The 19,732-nt window shown below is 47.2% G+C and overlaps 1 pseudogene; it reads right to left on the reverse strand.

Moving 5' to 3' along the window:
- Positions 1-1,232: 1,232 nt before the first annotated feature.
- LOC133362296 (helicase POLQ-like) lies at positions 1,233-19,518 on the reverse strand (annotated as a pseudogene).
- Positions 19,519-19,732: the final 214 nt, after the last annotated feature.

Below are 19,732 nucleotides of genomic sequence, written 5' to 3' on the forward strand. Positions count from 1 at the left end.
GCTTTTAATTCAAACTGTTAACTGTGGGGGTGTCTGTAACACAGCGTGTACGTATGTCACTGGCAGATATTTGGCTAAATGGAGCTAAAACCGAAACTTTGTATTCATGATTTAGGCCACAGTAGCCCCAATGGGCCGTTGTGCAAGTTTACATTTTATTATTACAAAATACAAAGGTCTGTTAGAGGTGCTGGTGTTTGCGATACAGCATGAGTTTGTGTAATTCCTGCCCCGGTTACACACTTGTAGAAGGTTTTTCTGCATCGTTATTAAATATTTGGTTGCATGTTTTTTGTTTATCTTGTATGCAACTGATGAGGTTTTTGAAAAATTGAAATCTGTAATCATTTGACAGCTCTAAAAAGTGTAAATCTGGACATTATTTGGTTATTCGTTTGTGATGATCTGTGCTCTGTTGGTGAGGCGTAAACACCTACTTTTTCATTTAGACATTGTGTTCATTTGCTTTTTGTAAACAATTTTCCAAAGATTTATTTCCTCCCTCTGCTAGCTAATTCTTATGTTAGCCTTCTTTTGCAACAAAACTGAAATACTCTTTGTACACAGGAGCAACTTTTATCATTTTTCATTACACCATTTAAGTTTTACAAATTGAATACCTTTAATTGTACTGATGGTGTTCTACTGTGTGTACTGTATGCATGTAATATAGGGTTTTCAAAATATTCAAATGCAGTTACTTTAAACGTCTTCAGAATTTGAGACAAGCGTTCATTCTTAAAATGCCCAAATGTTGTGGTATGGCATGTTTTGCAGTGGCACCAAAGGTTTTACATTGCAGTTTGGATCATGTCCCATTGGAAATAATTGGGAATTTTTACTTGAACATTGTGATCACTCTCAGTAGACAATGCAGCTGCTTATCTTCGCCATTAGGTTTGCACTTCGTATGCCATTTGCAAAAAAATGTTTGACGGATTTTTCTTGAATTACAAATGACCTGCTGCAAGTGCTGATGTCGTGAAGCTTAAGCATCTGAACAAATTGTTCAGCATACTTAGGAAAAACAAGTTTTGTGCATTTTGTCATTTTCAGTTGTACAAGTAACATTAAAAAAGATATACACTTCGTGTTTTTATATTTTATTTAAGTTGAACCTGACTGCCACTTCAGTAGGTACAGAACTCCCGATACGTTGTGGTGATGGGCGGGACCTCACCTGTAAATGCGGCACTCGGAATTACCCATCAATGATAAATCGCGGATTTTAGCCACGCAGCGACATTAACCCACAACAAAATATGAATATCAGGACAAACCACTCCAATCATCGGTGAAAATAACAGCGAATAAGATTTTCCCCCAAAAACTATATGTGTCTACATTGCAGAATTTTGCATTTGTAAATATTAAATCATAAAAAAAACATAGACTCCAGTACTCAGAAGATCATAGCAAAACCTGGTCTGTGCAACTCAACCATTTTTTCCTCTCCATTTGTCTCGACATGTTTCTCTGGACATCAAGACACGCGTCTGAAACATTTCAAACTCGTGTCTTGCTTGTTTCTCCGTACCTCCGATTAGCGCGCTTGGATACATACGGTGCGAAAGGAGTCCAAGCATACAAACACGCGTCTGTCGCAAGGCACCACGATGGGAAGTGTAAGTGTGGCGAGCACGTTGTTGGAGGAAATTGGCCGTATATCATCTGAGGATTTGGGAGTTTAATTTTTTTTTTTTTTACTTTTATTAATTTTAATTTTTTACCTACGTGACTTTACCGAAAAAAACCTAAGAGTATGAATCCTTGCAGTCGCGAAAGCTTCAAATCTAGAACACAATCTACACCGTTAAAATTCAGCGTTTAAAAAAGCAAAAACCTGCTGCAGTTCAACAAAGTCGTCACGTGAGTGCGAGAGGGAGAGCGGGCACGGCCAGCAGCTCTGCAGCTTCTTCTCGCAACGCTTCAGCTCTGTCCGTCAGCAAGAGCTGGCAAAGATCAAACGCAGGTGGGGCTCAGAATCAGAATCTTGGTACCGGCAGGAACCTCCTGGTTCCACCAGCCCACAGGGGATTATTGTGTCCGTCCGTCCGTCCGAAGTGCATCCAAAAATGGGTGGGGTGGGGCTGGGTGGGAAGGGGAAGGTGGGGAGGGGCTGGGTGGGGAGGGTGGGGCTGGGTGGGGAGGGGAGGGTGGGGAGGGGCTGGGTGGGGAGGGTGGGGAGGGGCTGGGTGGGGTGGGGCTGGGTGGGGAGGGTGGGGCTGGGTGGGGAGGGTGGGGATGGGCTGAGTGGGGAGGGTGGGGAGGGGCTGGGTGGGGAGGGTGGGGCTGGGTGGGAAGGGGAAGGTGGGGAGGGGCTGGGTGGGGAGGGTGGGGCTGGGTGGGGAGGGGAGGGTGGGGAGGGGCTGGGTGGGGAGGGTGGGGAGGGGCTGGGTGGGGTGGGGCTGGGTGGGGAGGGTGGGGCTGGGTGGGGAGGGGAGGGTGGGGATGGGCTGAGTGGGGAGGGTGGGGAGGGGCTGGGTGGGGTGGGGCTGGGTGGGAGGGTGGGGAGGGGCTGAGTGGGGAGGGTGGGGAGGGGCTGGGTGGGGAGGGTGGGGCTGGGTGGGAAGGGGAAGGTGGGGAGGGGCTGGGTGGGGAGGGTGGGGCTGGGTGGGGAGGGGAGGGTGGGGAGGGGCTGGGTGGGGAGGGTGGGGAGGGGCTGGGTGTGGATGGGCTGAGTGGGGAGGGTGGGGAGGGGCTGGGTGGGGAGGGTGGGGCTGGGTGGGGGGTGGGGCTGGGTGGGGAGGGTGTGGAGGGGCTGAGTGGGGAGGGTGGGGAGGGGCTGAGTGGGGAGGGTGGGGAGGGGCTGGGTGGGGAGGGTGGGGCTGGGTGGGGGGTGGGGCTGGGTGGGGAGGGTGTGGAGGGGCTGAGTGGGGAGGGTGGGGAGGGGCTGAGTGGGGAGGGTGGGGAGGGGCTGGGTGGGGAGGGTGGGGCTGGGTGGGAGGTTGGAGGGTTACCTTGGCAGAGAAAACGATCTGCTTGGCCTTTCTGAGTGGCAGGAACTCAATCTGTTGCACCAGATCCTTGGGGTCAGCGTTGGCCAGCATTGCCAGGGACTTCAAGCCAGCTTTGTAAAGTTGGCGGGCTCTGGACTTCAAGAAAACGAACATTTAAACATCTGAATATTGTCACTGGATGAACGTGTCGCTGTGTGACTGATGTGGTGGCAGCATGTCCATACCTCCTTCACTCCAGCCACCTGCATGAGTGGAATCAATTCTGACTTGACACAGTAGGAGAGCTTTTGTGGGAGATCAGCAAACAGGAGTTGGTATGCCCAGAACTCGTCTAGTTCCTTCAGGGTAAAGACAAAGACTGCAGGTGGTCAGTTCACAATCATAACCGGATGAACACGATTCATATCAATGGGCTCTTAAGATGCCACTGTGTCCAGTGATGCGGACACTTTACCTGGCAAAAATGCATGATGCAGGAGGCAAAGGCTGCTGCAGATCCCACCAGGTTTTGAATGAAGCCACGATTTTGGCCAAACTTGGAGGCGACTTTCCACACCGATGTCTGTTTGTACAAGGCGTAGAGGACCAAGGCCAGGTAGAATCTGTTCACTACTCGCTCGTCCACCGCTTTCTGTCACACACCCAAAAGCAAAACAAACGATTCCACGACGTTTCGTATTAATTTAAAAACCATGGCATGATTTTAACTTGTATGCCTTTCTTATACTTTTACGACAGGTTATCTAACGAGGTGTTCACGTCTCTGCTGTAAACAATACGCGGCACTGTACAACAGCTTCATGCCAGATGTCACTACATCATTGGCATTGATCATTGTTTTTTTTATCCTTTTAACTGGCAACAAAATTGACACCTTTATACAAGGGATCATGTTTGCATTAACCACAATACTTGCGGTCAAAATGCAAACAAAACACATAACTCTGATAATGTATGCACTGTCCTTGAAGTTGATTGGTCCACACCCGAGACAGCTTTCCTTAGAGCCTAGTCTCACATGGTCCTTGAAGTTGATTGGTCCACACCCGAGACAGCTTTCCTTAAAGCCTAGTCTCACATGGTCCTTGAAGTTGATTGGTCCACACCCGAGACAGCTTTCCTTAGAGCCTAGCCTCACATGGTCCTTGAAATTGATTGGTCCACACCCGAGACAGCTTTCCTTAGAGCCTAGTCTCACATGGTCCTTGAAATTGATTGGTCCACACCCGAGACAGCTTTCCTTAGAGCCTAGTCTCACATGGTCCTTGAAGTTGATTGGTCCACACCCGAGACAGCTTTCCTTAGAGCCCAGTCTCACATGGTCCTTGAATTTCGATTTAAAGCTTTCGTGACTGCAGGGATTCATCTTCTTGGTTCTTTCGGTAAAGTCACGTAGAAGGGAAGTAATAAAATAATAAAAATAAAACATAATAAAACAATTCTCACGACGTTTCGGCCACAACGCAAGCAGCCGTCCTCAGGTGAAAACCAGGTCCGTCGAGGCGACAGAGTCTGAATGAAACAGCACACGAGCTTGGAGCATATATATAAGCTGGGCGCATTGACAAAGGAATTTGCATATCAAAAGGAATTTAGCATATTTATGGGAAATGCAGGAATGTGATTAGTACTGCATATGCATGTGCATTATGCAGGATTAACAGCATCAAAGGGAGCTGCAGTTACTGCTGCTGCAGCCGTTGCTGCTGCTGCTGCAGTTTCTGCTGCTGCTGCAGTTGCTGCTGCTGCTGCACTTGCTGCTGCTGCTGCACTTGCTGCTGCTGCTGCACACCCGAGACAGCTTTCCTTAGAGCCTAGTCTCACATGGTCCTTGAAGTTGATTGGTCCACACCCGAGACAGCTTTCCTTAGAGCCTAGTCTCACATGGTGTTGGACCAGATGACGCCCAAAGGCGCAAAACTCAAAGACAATGCACCATCAGAGTATGAGAGCTCGGGGTAAGCAAAATATCATATTTTGCTACTGGCAAAGGAGGTTCCAATGGTGTAAATCACTGACATTGTAAAGTAGGCACAGGTAATAAGAGCATCAAAACCATTAAAATCTTTGGCTTAAAAACCGAGGCACCTGTCTTGTGCTTTGTCCAGCTACTTTCCTGGCGATGAAGCTCTCTGGAACGCCAATGACCGTGGCCACTTTCTGTTCCGTCACATCCAGCTGATTAAACTACAAAACAAACAAACACATGTCCTGTGCATTTTTTTTAACAGCTTAGCATTCATTAAGGGCATCATATTCTTAGACTTTTTTTGGGTAAAGTCACGTAGGTAAAAAGGTAAAATTAATATTTTATTTTTATTTTATTTAACTTTTATTAATTTAAATTTTTTACCTACATGGTGACTTTACCGAAAAAACCTAAGAATATGAATCCTTGCAGTCACGAAAGCTTCAAATCTAGAATTAAGGGTATCATTTAATACAATGAATGTAGCATTTTCAAATACAGAATAACCCATTTCAAATAATAGTGATATATTAAGACAATTTTAAAGCTTCTACACATAGCCCACCAATCCCAATACCCTTATAACAATCTTAAAAGAAGCTATCACTTTCACAAATCAGAGCGTTATCTATAATTCAACATTTAAATAAGCCGATTATACGTACTGTTGTTACATATCGTGATGCAATGTGTCCACACCTGTCGCATGTACGTGTTCCAGTCCGGTCTGCACTGAGAGACCAAGTCGTACGGCGTCGCCAGGTAGATGAGGTGCAGGTAGTTATTCAGCACCAAGCCTTCAACGCCCGCTTTTAGATCTCGGTACAGCACGGTACAAAAAGCCAAATCGACGGATCCTGCGAGACAAACACGACATTAGAACACTGCGTGCGTGCACGTGCGCTCGTGCACGTGCGCTTGTGCACGTGCGCTCGTGCACGAAGCCGACTACAGCGTCACTTTGAAAGTAAATGTCAGGCTTGCCTTAAAAGTGAGATTTAGCTTCGCAAAATAAACATCTACCTTGTAGATTTCAATTTAAAACTTTCGTGACTGCAGGGATTCATATTCTTGGTTCTTTTGGTAAAGTCACGTAGAAGGGAAATAATAAAATAAATAAAACATTATAAAATACATTGTTATTTTATAATTTTTCGGTAAAGCCACGTAGAAGGGAAATAATAAAATAAAAAAATAAAACATTAAATATTTTATTATATTATTTTATTAAGTTTTATTTTTTTTTCCCTTCTAGGTGACTTTACCGAAGGAACCAAGAAGATGAATCCCTGCAGTCTAAAACATAATAAAATATATTATATTCTATTATTTTACAATGTTTTATTTTTATTATTTTATAATTTCCCTTCTACGTGACTTTACCGAAAATAAGAAAAATAAAACATAATAAAATAAATTATTATATTATTTTATGTTATATTTTTCTTATTTTATTATTTCCCTTCTACGTGACTTCACCGAAAGAAGCAAGAAGACGAATATTACTACCCTTGTATGTGGCTTGACCAAGCTTGGTAACCTCCAGCAGCTGCTCAGAGGGTGCAGCAGCGTCTCCCTCGGACCTCCTGCAGAGCCTCACCAGGCCCGCCTGCTGCAGCTGCTGCAGGCAGTGCCGGCACAGATCCCTGACTTTCTTCATCCCACCACCCTCCTGCTGCTGCTGCTGCACCCCAAACAGGGTGGTCTCCAAAAAGCGATGGATAGCGTCGATGTCCGTTGCGATCTGTTACCAGCAAAGGGTTGTAAATGCGGTTTGTCAATTCGTAATATTTCATACCCTTAGTTCTTTCGGTAAAAGTCACGTAGGTAAAAAATGAAATTAAAATTCACGTTTTATTTTCATTCATTTTCATTTCATTTTTTACCTACACGGTGACTTTACCGAAAGAACTAAGGGTATGAATCCTTGCAGTCACGAAAGCTTCAAATCTAGAATTCGTAATATTTGTTCGATCGTCAACAAGCAACGCAAATGATTACGCGAGTAGCGGTTCGGATTCATCAAGAAAAATGCATCATTGCGCTCATCTTACACACTTGATCGTGCGTCTAGGAATACATGAAATATGTATTTGCGTGAACCCTGTAGCCTCTATTGGCATTACAACTCACCACATTGTTAAACAAATATTTCTTCTTGAATCACTGCTCCAAATCGTGACAATGTTTCAAATCGCAAGGGATACACACATATATGCACCATTTATTTTTACTAAACCAATAAATGTCTTCTTCTTGGTTCTTTCGGTAAAGTCATCACGTAGAAGGGAAGTAATAAAATAAGAAAAATAAAACATAATAAAATAATTCTCACGACGTTTCGGCCACAACGCAAGCAGTCGTCTTCAGGTGAGGAACAGGTCTGTCGAGAAGACAGAGTCTGAATGACAACCCCAGGCTTGGAGCGTGTTTTTAAGCTGGGTTGGAGGGGGGGAAGAGCGCCTTGACAAAATAATTTGCATATCAAGAGGAGTTTAGCATATATTTAAGCTGGGTTGGAGGTGGAAGAGCGCCTTGACAAAATAATTTGCAACCCAGCTTAAAAAGACGATCCAAGCCTGGGGTTCACTCAAACAAGCATGATCTGATGAGTTGATGACTTAATGATGACATCACTCTGCTGCTGCTGCTGCTCTATATAAGATCAGGAGACACAGCAGAGCCTCACCATTCTGGCGAATTGCCCGATGATGATGCTGGATGCAATTACCAGCGAAACGTCGTGCTACTCAAATTGTAAATGTTGTGGTTTCACGCTTCAACACACTGGTGGGCTAAAGCAGTGAACTATTTTGTCTTTTGTCAACGTGACACTTTTTTACTGATTGGCCGTGTCGGGTGGTGGAGGGTTACGACACATTTATAAATAACGCGGCGATCTAAACCCAACAACGTTGATTATGAAGCATGATCTATTTAAACTCTGAGTATGTAACTACCACGAACCGTTTCATATCAAATGTATCGTGTCAAATGCATGCATCTGTTGCCCCAGCAGTTTGTAAACGGTAAACATCGGCTCCAAAAACACACAAACAGGTGCCGAGTATTATTAAACAGACTTGTCTCCTGGTTGCTGCGTAACATTTCCATGGAAATGTCACTGCAGTTCATTTCGTGCGTAATTTACGTTATAAGCAGAACAGAAACTGACCTTCAAGCCAATGAGTGACAGGAGTAGGCTTTGAACTCCTTTTCCATCTGCATGTGCCAGGCTACTCTGGCAAACTTCAAATGGTCCATCCACAAGTAGCGTCACCACCTACAAGTAGAAAAACGCAGAAAAATCATATTTTTTCTTCTGGCAAATGAGGTTCCAATGGTGTAAATGCTTCACCCCGAGCTCTCATACTCTGATGGTGCGTTGTCTTTGAGTTGTGCGCATTTTGGCGTCATCTGGTCCAAAACCATGTGAGACTAGGCTCTAAGGAAAGCTGTCTCAGGTGTGGGCCAATCAACTTCAAGGACAGTGCGTACATTATCAGAGTTGTGTTTTTGTTTGCATTCCGACCGCAGGTATTGTGGTCAATGCAAACATGACTCCTTGTAAAAAAGGTGTCAGTTTTGTTGCCAGATAAAAGGGTAAATTTTTTAAATCATATTTTGCGACTGGCAAAAGAGGTTCCAATGGTGACAGAGAAATCGATTACAAAGAGCACACTTCCGCTACACAAGAACAAGGTCTGTAGGCCGGTGTGATCATTTTAACAAGACGCTCAACTTTTGAATGGGACGTCCTTCAGCTAATTCTAACATTGGGAGCATGGCAGCAGAACAGCCGCTACACCTTGGGCTTGTCCCTGCTGTTGACGATGGTGATGCTCTCTCCCGACGCGTCTATCCCCGCCCGCCCGGCACGGCCCACCATCTGCTTGTACTGGCTTCGGCTTAGGAAGGAATTGCCGATGTAGGGGGAGCGGAGGATCACCCTGAAGGCAGGTGCGTGCGTTGGGGCAGGAGGCACAGGAGACGATCCACAAGTTATCGACGAACAAGAAAAACATTCGAGCGTGGTTGTGACGCATAGCACTCCGATGTGCTTTCGGGTCGTGCCGCTTGTCGTTTGGCACGACGTCCGACATGTCGCCCTACGTGTTGACAGCTTCTTCAAGAACATCATGCCAAACAACACGTGGTACCACCTTAAAAATCATCGGAGACTTTGTGCAAGGTGACCGCGTACTTTTTACCGCGCTATGCCAATGGCTTCTGCGTGGCGAATGAGTATCTAAAATTGAAGGCGCACATCTTTCATTTACACGTTTTAAACGTCTCTGGCGTGCCGATGCCAAAACACTCCCCCAACTCACAACATGATTGATGGCTAACTTCACGGCGGTTATGTACACACGCGCTCAACTTCTTTCGCGCCGTACGTAGCCAGCCGTGCTAATCGGAGGTGCGGCCGACACCGCAATGCACCGACGACCGAGGTGGCGAACCTGCGTGCCGGTAGATTGACGCCGGCCGCCAGCGTGGAGGTGCACGCCAGCAGGCAGAGCGTGCCGCCAAAGTAGGCCTCCTCGATGAGGCGGCGCTCCTCGCCCGTGAGGCCGCCGTGGTGGTAGGCCAGGCCGTAGGGGACCGTGTGCCGCAGCACGGGACACAGCTCCCCGTCGGCCCGCAGCTCGGCGAGCAGCGCATGTTTCTCCTGCTCGCGGTGACGCAGGAACGTCCTGCGGGCGGTCAGAACGCGACGGAAAGGGGGCGGTGGTGCCGCTGGTGTTGTCACCTGCGAGCGCTTTCTCCGCTCCAGGCGGCGACGTCGACATCCGCTGTCGACGTCTGCTGTGAAGTCCGTTTGTCAATGTGCTGCTGGGTGGGGGCCAGAGGTCGCAACCGGGTACCCGATACCCGTACCCTGCCCGATACCCGGCTACCCGTACCCGGCCGGGTACGGGTAGCCGTTTGCGACCCTGGTGCAGCCGGGTACGGGTAGGGTACCCATTTGCAACCCTGGTGCGGCCGGGTACAGGTAGGCCGTGAGTCACTGGTGAGTCACCGTTTGTCACTCATTTCGGGTAGGGTACGGGTAGGGAACGGGTACCCGGAACCGGCCGGGTACGGTACCATTTGCGACCCTGGTGCGGCGGTAAGGTACGGGTTCCCATTTGCGACCCTGGTGCGGCCGTGTACGGGTACGGGTCCTCACCGAGATGTGACGGGTCGTTCTCGCGCTGGGAGTGAGCGTTTGCGCGTGCGAGTTGGAAAGTGTGATCGTGGCGAGCGAGGAAGATTGTGGCCGATTCCTCGCACCCTGGACACTCTCTGTACCAGCTACTCCCCTCCGGCAGAAGGCTGCGGTCCATCAGGACCAAACCTCACGTCATAAACACAGTTTCTTCCCATCCGCTGTTGACCTCTTCAGCAAGGCCAAGGGCTTAAAATGAACTTTACACTTTAACATTTCATCTACAAAATTACACCTTGCCATATTTACAACAGGTCACCCTATTTGTATTTTAAGATTGTACATCTTATATTGTATACTTATTCAAAATTTTACATACTTTAGCCCCTTAGTATTAGTTAGACTTTGTCATTTTAGTATAGTTAGACTGTATACCACTTATTTAAGTTTTAAGATTCCTACATGTTGAATGTATGCACCTTCCTGCCATAGTACATTCCTTGTCTGTGCAAACTGTCGTGGCGAATAAAACCCTTTCTTGCCCACAGCCAACACCTGTAGTGGCTCCGTGTGTCAACATCGCCACTGGGGAGACAAAGGTGGTCGGACGTGGTTTTGGCCACCCACCCCCGCGTGCGCCATAACGGTCTACAAAAGTACTTCTCGCTAACAGCACTTGCTCCTACAGTCTGTTAAGGCTATGTGGGGGACTTTTGTCTTTGTGTGCACGTGTGTGCGTGTGTGTGTGTGCACGTGTGTGTGCGCGTGTGTGCGTGTGTGTGTGCGTGTGTGTGCGTGTGTGTGCGTGTGTGCGTGTGTGCGTGTGTGCGGTGCGTGTGCGTGCGGTGTGCGTGCGTCGTGCTGTGCTGCGTGTGTGTGCGTGTGCCGCGTGCGTGTGTGTGCGTGTGTGTGGTGTGTGTGTGTGCTGTGGGTGTGTGCGTGTGTGTGCGTGTGTGTGCGTGCGTGTGGGTGTGCGTGTGCGCGTGCGTGTGTGTGCGTGTGTGGTGGTGTGTGTGTGTGCGTGTGTGTGTGCGTGTGTGTGTGCGTGTGTGTGTGTGGCGTGTGTGCACGGTGTGCGCGTGGGTGCGCGTGTGTGTGCGTGTGTGTGCGTGTTTGCGTGCGTGTGTACGTGTGCGTGCGTGTGCGTGCGTGTGTGCGTGTGTGTGCGTGTGTGTGCGGTGTGTGGTGTGCGTGTGTGTGTGCGGGCGTGGTTGCGCGTGTGTGTGTGCGTGTGTGCGTGTGCGTGTGTGCGTGTGTGTGGTGTGTGTGTGTGTGCGTGTGTGTTGCGTGTGTGTGTGTGTGCGCGTGTGGTGCGTGTGTGCGCGCAATTAAACCTTATGGCGGGACCCCGGGGTCCCATAAGCCCCCGGCTCTCGCACAAACTGCGTGCGACGTCACGTTGTGTCTGTTGAAGACGAACGACACGGCAATCTATTCCTCTAATCAAAGTTTTATTTATGACGACGGCAACTTTGGCAACTGACGGGTGCTCGGTGAAGAACGAGAAGAATGATTTCTGGTGGGTCGCTGCGTTGATGTGCGCGGTGGGACAGAGTCGCCAAAAATATAATTTGTTAATTACGATTTTGACTTCTGTTTATTCGGGACCCCGGGGTCTCATTGCCCCCCTCCCTTTTGACTACGACCTAGGACTCAAGGTAAATGAAAATAAAAAAAGTGTTTTTTCTGTTTGTGTTACTTTATTTTTAGTTTTATTTACAATACAGTACTTTTTACAGTACCAAGTGTAAAAGTACAGTATTTCTTATTCATTATGAGTTTAACAATGCTTTCCTTATTGTTGAACTGTAACACATTTCACAACACTGACCTGATGGGCATTTAAATAAGCGCATTATTGTGTTCCGCTCGTAATGAACCGTTAGACTTGCGAACGGGTCTCAGGAATGAATTCGGTTCGTAGCCCAAGAACTGCCCCCTGCAAGGTCACTTTCCCTTGAGGAAAATAACAAAAACAATCTGCACAGATCGGTGTAAACATTTTTAAGAAATGCACAAGAGCCTTCAGGAATTTCCAGTTTAAACAACACGATGCATTTTTTGCATTCGGTATTGAAAGTATAGATTGTATTCAAGCAACTCTCAAAACTCAATTGTGCACGTTAAAGATATTTGACACACCGACGTAAATACATCGAACAACTGCCTTCTAATGTGACATCAAGGAGTAACTCTTGCAAGATGTACGACATGCAATGTAGAGGTACACGTACTTTGCCAGGTACTTGCAGATCATCTCTGCCACATTCTCGCAGTTCTTCTTCGTGGGGCAGAAGACGAGACAGGAGTGAGCGGGGATGACTTCCGTGACCAGAGCCACGATGTGGTCTGGGTCCGTCTTCAGCATTGCGCTTGAGTACTGTCGCCGCAGCACACACAGCAGCCACGACGTAGCACAGGGGCATGTGACCAGCCGACCGCCTTGGGCCACGTACGGAGTGCGTCGTGGTGATAACTGGCCGGTGAGAACCGGGGAATGCGAACGCTCTGCTACCAAACTCTCTGGTTTTTCTGGTAAAGTCACGTGGGGTAAGGGTAAAAAATAAAAAAAGTGAAAACAACTACATTAACACTATGAGACCTCTCTTTTACCAGTGGCAAAATATAGTAGTAGGCTTTTACCCTTTAAACTGGTACAAAACTGACACCTTTATACAAGGCATCATGTTTGCAATAACCACAACACAAGTAGTCAAAAATGCAAACAAAAATAAGCAACTCTGATGACAGTGCATATTATTATCATTATCAAAGTTGCTTATTTTTGCTTATTTTTGTTTGCTTTTTTGACTACTTGTGTTGTGGTTATTGCAACATGATGCCTTGTATAAAGGTGTCAGTTTTGTACCAGTTTAAAAGGGTAAAAACCTACTACTACAGCTACATTAAATCACGACGTTTCGAAGGCTACACAAGCGTCCGTCATCAGGTCTGGCTGCTCCAGCAAAATTCCTGTAGCGTAGGAAGAGAGCTTTGCTACCGTGTGGCCCGCAGGGACCTACCTAGGCGAATGGCAAAGTGGCTCGTTCTTGAACAAGCTTTGACAACCATCACATGTAGCCCATCGTGAAATGTCAATAGACGTAACTGTGCATTTCAGAAAATAATCAATCACGTCATTGTGGAGAGTATCAATAACAAAATCAACAAGCAATGTCTCTTTCGATTTAAAGCTTTCGTGACTGCAGGGATTCTTCTTCTTGGTTCTTTCGGTAAAGTCATCACGTAGAAGGGAAGTATAAAATAATAAAAATAAAACATAATAAAATAATTCTCACGACGTTTCGGCCACAACGCAAGCAGCCGTCCTCAGGTGAAAACCAGGTCAGACGCTGTCTCCCCGACAGACCTGGTCTTCACCTGAGGACGGCTGCTTGCGTTGTGGCCGAAACGTCGTGAGAATTATTGTATAATGTTTTATTTTTACTATTTTATTACTTCCCTTCGACTTGACTTTACCGAAAGAACCAAGAAGAAGAAGCAATGTCTGCTTCCTCTATCCATCTGTCCAGATATATATTTCACAGGTTATTTAAACTTGAAAGCTGTTCAAAAGCTTGTGTGCCTATTTTATTTCCATTGATGTCTGTGCACTCACCTTGTGACTGAGCAGTCGGATAAAACTGAAGCTTTCTTCTGGACACCGAGCCTTGTTGTTTACCTCGTAGATAGAGTCTCCAAGCTTAATGTACTCTCTTAACTGGACCTGTGAGGATCACGGCAGCCATGTAGACTTTTGTAAGAGGTTGAAGACGTGTATCTTTCACACATCAGTTGCGCAACATTTTTATGAAAATTAAACTTTCAATAATAATAATAATAAGAATGTGATTCTTTTCGATGTAAAGCTTTCGTGACTGCAGGGATTCATCTTCTTGGTTCTTTCGGTAAAGTCACGTAGGATGGAAATAATAAAATAATAAAATAAAACATTTTAAAATAATTCTCACGACGTTTCGGCCACAACGCAAGCGGCCGTCCTCAGGTGTAGAACAGGTCTGTCGAAAAGACAGAGTCTGAATGACACACCCCAGGCTTGGGGCGACTATTTAAGCTGGGATGGAGGGGTGAAGAGCGTCTTGACAAAAAAAAAAACGGCTGCTTGCGTTGTGGCCGAAACGTCGTGAGAATTATTTTATTGTTTTATTTTTATTATTTTATTACTTCCCTTCTACGTGACTTTACCGAAAGAACCAAGAAGATGAATGTGATTCCTACCGGTCGAAAATCGTTAGTGTACAACTCCGCATTCAGGAATTTTGCAAGTCCTTGATGTTGCTCAGAGTGGCACTCATACCGATGACCTGAGTTGTTTCTGCAATAGAATCAAGCGAATGCAACACCACACTGAATCACAGATGGAACTGAATCACCACAACAACGACTGGAAACCCGCAGTAATGTATGATAACTGCAGGGTGAGAACAAACGTACTTGACGCATACTGAACCTTGGCCAGCGTCTGCTCCAGGGTGGCCCCACGGCTGCCACCTTCGCCCAACATGTGCAGCTACAGACCACGCAACAAACCATTAGTACACCATTGGGACCTCATTTGCCAGTAAAACATGATAATTGGTTTTTTACCCTTCTATCTGGCAACAAAACTGACACTTTTTTTACGAGGAGCCATGTTTGCATAGACCACAATACCTGCGGTCGGAATGCAAACAAAAAACACAACTCTGAGAATGTATGCACTGTCCTTGAAGTTGATTGGCCCACACCCGAGACAGCTTTCCTTAGAGCCTAGTCTCACATGGTCCTTGAAGTTGATTGGTCCACACCCGAGACAGCTTTCCTTAGAGCCTAGTCTCACATGGGTTGGACCAGATGACGCCAAAAGGCTCTAAGGAAAGCTGTCTTGGGTGTGGACCAATCAACTTCAAGGACAGTGCATATCATTATCAGAGTTATGTTTTTTGTTTGTATTATGACTGCAGGTATTGTGGTCTATGCAAACATGACGCCTCGTAAAAAATGTGTCAGTTTTGTTGCCAGATAGAAGGGTAAAAAAACAATTATCAAACCATTAGTACGTCGCTGCAAATGAGACTCAACACTACATTGCACTGACGTCACAGCTCGTGTGCTGCTGCTGCTGGGTGGACTGTTGCATTGTGGGCCTGTGCAAGATGGCGGAGGCTTGGGGATGCCCTCATCCAGAAGTAGATTCACGACGGCTGATTATGACGATGATGAACATTAATACGTAACATTTGTAATGACATTTGCAGGATGCCAATTATTCTCTGTAATTAAATAATGAATGCCGCATACCTCATCCACAACGATCAGGCCAATCTCCTTCATGCGCCCCTCCTCTAGAAGGGCGTTGACAAGGCTGTGGGCTTTCTCAATGGTGGCGATGTAGAGAGAATTCTTCTTTCGGTGTTTTCGCGGTGGCATGCGCCCCTTGCTTCCCGCGTATTCCTCTATGAAGATTTCAAGCTCCACACCAAACACAGACAGGCTCCGCACCTGTTCGAGCAGCAGCAGCAGCAGTAGTAGCAGCAGTAGTAGTGTGATGCCGCCGCCATGAAGCCGTTCGGCAGGCGCCCAAATCCCCGACCTCGCCACCACCAAGCAACGGAGCCAACCCCGCGTCCCCCTCACCTCACCCTCACACGAACACCACCCGCACGCATTTCCCCCCCCCCCCCCATAAGAGCTCCGAGGGGAGGTCACCTGGCCGACCGGGTTTTATCCGAAAAACCCTTATCGGGTTAACTCTCACGGTTTCCGGCGATCAGGGAATTGGACGACCTCCCCCGTGCTACGTTGCGCCGCGGCGCTGCGACAGCCTTAATATGTGTGGTCGCGGCATGGGGCATTCGGCCACCGCGGTTGAGGCGCATTTCCCCCACACACACCCCCACGGGTCGACGGGGCAAGCAGGGGAGGGACGGGACAGCATGAATAGCGGGACCGCAGGAGCTGTTGCGCATAGTCATGGAGGGTTGGGATAATTACGCTTGAGCTGCGCAGGCCCCATTGTTAGGAAGGGTAAGGGATTAATTAGGATGTACGCCGCCAACGCCGCTCACTGATTAGCAGATCAAAAGCGCCCGGAACCGCCGTGCGCCGGGCTCGAGGTGCGCGAGCCCATTGTTCAGCGCAGCATCCCCTTTGAGGTAGGGAGGATAAATAGAGGGAGCGCAGAGGGGAAATCGCTCTCTTACTCCAGCGCCAGGCGACCAGACGCAGCTCGAGCCAGCGACCCGGACGTCCGTGCGACGCACCGAGGCACGCGGTTAGCACAAGGATCAGCGGACCGCCGTGGACACTTAACAGTGAGTAAGAAGGTGAATTAGAATCATAGCAGATAAATGGGGAATAGGTATAGAGGTATCAGCGTAGGCCAGCCTCGTCGACTCACTGATTTAACATTAGTCCAGGTAGCGGATAATAAATCATTAATAGCGAAGAGTGGTTCGCGTGATCTTGTCGTTGCAGTGTGAGAGCGTGGGTGGCGTGTACGCAGTGGTTATGTAGTGCTGCGGCTCGCCCTCGGGGAGCGCTGCGCAGAGCGAGTGCGAGAGTAGGTGTCGCGTGTGTTCACTCGTGGTGATACAGGTGACACGATCATACGCGAGTAGTCAGTGTGGAGTTGGAGTGCACGGAGCGGTGTGTGTGTGTGTGCGTACGTTCGCTCGGTGGGGTCGCAGGTACGCGATTAGGAAAGGGAGGTATCTGTGGTAGCGTTAAAGGGGGGACATAATACTACGCGGTATCCAACCATGCTACTACGCGGACCCGCGGGGGAGGGGAATCCTCGGGCGACGGCTCCCACACCATGGGTGAGGAACTAGCAGCGGGTTCGCTCAGCAGCGGGGGGGCGATTGATGAGGTTAGCCCGGCCGTAAGCATCATCGAGGGAGGGATCTCGGGGGCTAGCGACCCCGACAGTAGCAGCAGCAGCAGTAGCAGCGGCGACACATCACAATTGTGTGTCGTGTGGGAATAATTGAGAACCCGAGATTGTACTCTGCATCCGAGTATCTGTTCCCTAAGCCAAGACGGAAATATTTCAACGAGACTTCCAAATCCCGGCTGCCTCAGTTGACTTTCTTGGAGGACTTTACATAGAGACAAAAACATAGGCCTCGACACAGAGACGGTGGTTTCTCTGTGTGCCTTGTACGTCTCTCTCTCTCTAGTATCTCTGTGATATCTGTCTGCTTATATGTCTGTCTATATGTCTCTGGTTCTGTTTAATCTCTCTCTCAAATTTAGTATTCTCAGGAAGAACGTAATCAACCAGGTAGGGTGTTGACTGTTATGTTATCCGACTCTCTGTTGTATTACATACATTTCTAAGTATACTAGATTTGTGTTTCTATTTCATTTATACCTTGATGACGATTGCTTGCGTTGCAATCGAAAACGTCGTATGCTAGTATTTAATGATCATTTTCTCTTTATACGTCACTTTACCGAAAGAAACCAAAGAGTCATTCGTATAACGCATTTATGCTGCTGTGTCGGTGTGGAAATGTGCGTGTACAAAAGCGATCGTACCTCTCCTGGACGATTGGCAACGTAGGGAAGAATGAGCAGAGCGTCCGTTCTCTTGCAGAGCAGCTGCCTCAGCATGAGGATCTCTGCCACGAGCGTCTTGCCGCCACTTGTCGGTTAAAGAGCTAAATCAGATTCTTCCCTCGTCTCACGGACGTCCAGGGACAAGCAGTCGTGCTGCCAGGCTTTTGCGGCGTCATGTGTCCGACACAAATAATAAAAGAGAATGATTAAATGCACGGCAGAATCTGAAACACGTGAATGTGTCAATTGTAATTAAATCCTTTATATTAAGTTCGCTTGCGTGCTTGCGTGCTTGCTTGCGCGCTTACGACCGTGCAAATCTTTCGGTCGTTTTTTAACCCACTTCCCGTGATCCAATCGAGCTGACATTTTGCACACAGACTCGTTGTGCGTGACAATTTATTCTCGTTAAATTTTTTTTCCTAACTTTTACACTTTTTAGGAAAAAATAAATTATATTTAATTACCAATTGCTTAATGGTGGCAGGCAATCATCTGACCGATAGGTGGCAGCCATCTCAAGCCAGAGGACGAGAGGACTCTAGCCGCCATGCATATAAAGGATTTATAGTGAAAAACTTTGTTTTTACGGGTTAATTTTTTTTCAAACGGGTGGCTTATTACACGTTAAGAGAACAAAAACGCCGATTAAAATGATTAACTTGCGTGCAGGACGACAAAAATGTTTCAACCATCACCTAATGTGTGAGAAATTGGATTAGGCTTGACAGCTAACATCACGACACTGGTGATGTGTAAACGTTTACAGTACGAATCAAATAAGCAGTGATATGCTGTTATAACAAAAACAAATTGGTAAAATACATTTAGCAAAATTCCACCATGTACTAAATTAATCAACCCCCCCCTCCTCTCTGCCCCCCTCACTCTTTGCCCCCCTCTCTCTGTACCCCCCACCCCCTCTCTCTCACCCCCTCTCTATCTAAGGCCTCGACACAGAGGCGTCGTTTCTCTGTGTGCCTATGTTGTGTCTCTCTGTGTCTCTGTGTTGTCTCTTCTGCTTATATGTCTGTCTGTGTGTCTATATTGTGTGTCTCTGTGTCTGTGTGCCTATGTTGTTTGTCTCTCTCTGTGTGTCTCTGTGTTGTCTCTCTCTGCTTATGTGTCTGTCTGTGTGTCTCCTGTTCTGTTTAATCTCTCTCTTAAATTTAGCAATCTTTGGAAGAGCGTAATCAATCCAGGTAGGGTGTTGACCGTTATGTTAGCCGACTATCTGTGTTGTATTGCATTATATTTCTAAGTTTACTAGGCTTTGTTTTCTCTTTCATTTGTACCTGATGACGATTGCTTGTGTTGCAATCGAAATGTCGTTTGCTAGTATTTAATTCATTATTTTCTCTTTCTACGTGACTTTACCGAAAGAACCAAAGAGTAAGTCCGCCAAATACTATTCAATTACCATTTCTCCCACGAGAAAAAAAAAAAGATGTGGCATGAAAAAAAACCGAGAGACAGTTTCGCGTAAATATCCGAGTGTAAAAAACAGCAACATTACCGTAGAGCTCTTTAATGCCACGCTGTTGTTGCAGAAGGCTGTGCACCTTCGTGGGAAGCCCATAGAAAGGCCCAATCTCAAACTGGCTGTCATCAGCACAAGTCTCCGTGGCGATCTGCCTCTCGTGCGACAGCGCAGACTCCTGCAGGTGCCTGGTGCGCGAGACCACGCGGGTAGCTGCCCCACGCGTTTGCCACGAGCGTTTTCTTGATGCGATCTCTTATGCTCGTGCCCTTGTTGGCTACATCTGCGGCTACTTTTATATTTTCCACTCCAAGCGCATTTGCTGTTGAAGAACCGTCGGCTCTTCCGCGAGCGATGTGGTCAGCCTCTTCACTAAAGGCAGCATTTGAGTCATTTGCTTCCGAAAGTGCAGAAGCACAAGTGGGTTTTGGCGGTTTTCTGGTGGTAATAGTACATTCTAAATCGTCCGTTAAGATATCAGCCAATTTTATTCATCCTCCGAATGAAAGCAACCTGTTTGTGCGTCAGCTTGAGAATTAGACGTTAACGTGCGAATGGTTCCATCGAGCTTTGGAAGTTTTGCATTTTGAGAATTGCCTCTCGACGAG

The sequence above is a fragment of the Lethenteron reissneri genome, unplaced genomic scaffold (assembly GCF_015708825.2).
Source record: "Lethenteron reissneri isolate LAM-NWPU_2019-01 unplaced genomic scaffold, ASM1570882v1 scaffold_1429, whole genome shotgun sequence".
In the NCBI taxonomy this organism is placed as follows: Eukaryota; Metazoa; Chordata; class Hyperoartia; order Petromyzontiformes; family Petromyzontidae; genus Lethenteron; species Lethenteron reissneri.